The sequence below is a fragment of the Solanum pennellii genome, chromosome 8 (genome assembly GCF_001406875.1).
Source record: "Solanum pennellii chromosome 8, SPENNV200".
Lineage (NCBI taxonomy): Eukaryota > Viridiplantae > Streptophyta > Magnoliopsida > Solanales > Solanaceae > Solanum > Solanum pennellii.
In genome coordinates this window covers 58,262,693-58,265,337 of record NC_028644.1, presented here as the reverse complement: position 1 = coordinate 58,265,337, position 2,645 = coordinate 58,262,693, and positions in this window count along the sequence as shown.

The window sequence follows — 2,645 nt, the reverse complement described above, 5'->3', positions numbered from 1 at the left end:
GGGGATATTCAACTTAAATGAAATTATTTTTATGTTTCAAGCTTATACTAATCTCTACGACAACAACAGCGAGACATGAAAATGGAAGTAGAATCAAATGAGGTCTTCTTTTATTCACTTTTAACAACGTCATATAAATATATGAATTTATTTATTAACTTTAAATTAAATTACTACGTTTAAGCTTTATTTCAAACTTTATTGAAAAGAAATATAAAGTTAAATTCATTGAAAATTCAATCACTTTATTAGATTTTTTAAGTTACAGATTTTAAAACAAATTTACACTATTATTAAGAAAATTAAAAAGGAATAATAAAAGAGGAACTTTCACATATGACCACTCAAAAATAGTATAATTACTCTTTATAGCTATAGTTTGATAATTACAATTCGTAACTACATGTTATATGGAGAAGAGAGGTGAGCGAGACTGGGAGAGAGAGGGAAAAAAGTGGGAAAAAGGTGAATGTATATGTATATCGATTAGATAATTGTATAACATACATATTTATTTGTATATTCTGGTGATTATACATATACATACATGACTAATTATACAGACTCGAAATCAGCCACTTAATTAATGTATAATGTTAGTCGCGAATGATAATTATAGCAAACTATAACTATGATGAATAATAAGTAGTATAAATTTTCTTAACCGCGTAATTTTTCTTACTATGAGCCCTTTCAGAAATGATCATATTGTGAGTGTCGGCAAGGATTCAAGCCTACGTGTATGGACTTCACAAGAGAGCCTCAAATCACTCAGCCGATGTAGCTTATTATGTCAAGGGTGTCTAAAATATTAAATTTAACCATTTTGAACAACATTTTACTTAGGTGTATGCATGTATGGTATAATTTTCTGGCGAATTGAACATCCTCAAGACACTGTAGCTCCGCCCCGGAACAGAAATGACTATTTTGAGATTACCGTTAATGACACTATGTATCAATATATCATTTTAAAAATAATATGGTAAATTATAAAATTGTTACTATTTCAGTGAATATTAATGAGAAACTACACTGTGTTATGATGATATTTCTGAAATGACAAATACAACTTATTTTGAAAGTCTAGTTGATGGTTTGAACTCTTGTTTTTGTGTATGGCAACATTGCTTTCTATAGGCATCATCTTCAGATTTATGCATAATTTAAACAAGATTCACCTTTAAAATGCAACAATTTTTATAGCTTATCAACAAGTAGTCTGATTAGGCAGACTTGATGCAGATTTTAAGTTTATTAAGCAGTTTGATTAGGAAAATTACTTGTAGATTTTAATCATAAATCAATCAGTATAGTAGATATTTTTGCAACAATATATTTGTTTTTATTAGAGAAATTACTATCACTATATTCAAAATCTTGTTTTAATTGGAGAAATTACTTTGAAGTTTTGTAATACAAATGAACAAGCAACAAACATTTTCACAAAATCACTTCCACAAACAAAGTACGAGTTGTTAAAAGATTAACTTACATTTTGCAATTTTAAATTGAGGAGAAAAAAAAAAGGTGATTCATATAAGCAGCAAATTAGTGATAAGCAGGGGCGAATTTAGAGGGAAAAATAATAATCAAAACTTATGATCTTTTTATAAAATTAGATATTTTATATATATATTTTCTAAAATTTGCATAATATTATATTTTGACACCCGTACTATAAGAATTCTAATTGATTTACGCGGTTAAATATTGAAATTTTAACCTTGAGGAACTAAGACTCTAAAACATGATTTATAAATCCTTATTAAATCACTAGCTAGGCCTTATCAAACAAATTTTGCTCACAACTTGGTTTAAATTATTTTTTTTTTTTTAAAAAAAGATAACTTTTCTCCAAAAGTTTCAATAAGTTTAAAACCTTTTCATCACAACACCAATTTGTCAAATTTTCAATCTTTCAACCATAGCTAGATGCAAATAAATCTTCTCCTAATTTTTTGGCAAGTGAAATATAAAATGACATAAGAAAATATTTGAGATTTTTATCAAACAAGAAGCGAGGAACCACACCCGCCCTACAATCACATAATAATTTTAGAAACTAAAAACTAAGCTTTGAGATCCACCCAGTCTCGCCCTGCTCAGTACCTACTTAGAGACTATCGTGTTCAGTGACGAAACTAAAATTTTTAATAAAAAAATTCAATATCTAAAGAACTAAACACACAACTAATCAAAAGAAATTCGACATGTATTAATATATATAAAAATCAATTTTAACTAGAGGTGAACGTGACCAGGTTGGTTTGAATTATTCAAATATCAAACCAAACTATTCATGTAAAAAATTCAATTCATTAATTAAACCAAATTAATAAAATTCAAATTTTTTCAATCTCAATTTTTTTTTAAATATTTCTTATAAAATGTTAAAATTACATATATAATGTCGGATTGATTTGATCTCACATTAGTTTTGTTTTAGTTAAAACCGAACCAACCAACTATAGTCGAATTTTTTTTTCCAATATCAAACCAAACGACTAGTCAAATTTTTTTTTCCGATTCAATTTTGTACCCTTAATTTTAATCATATATAAATAGTAAAATATCTCGCCCAAGAGGATTCAAATAAACCCTTAAAACAGAAGGTCAGTTCTGCCCCTGATCCTGCCCCCCCC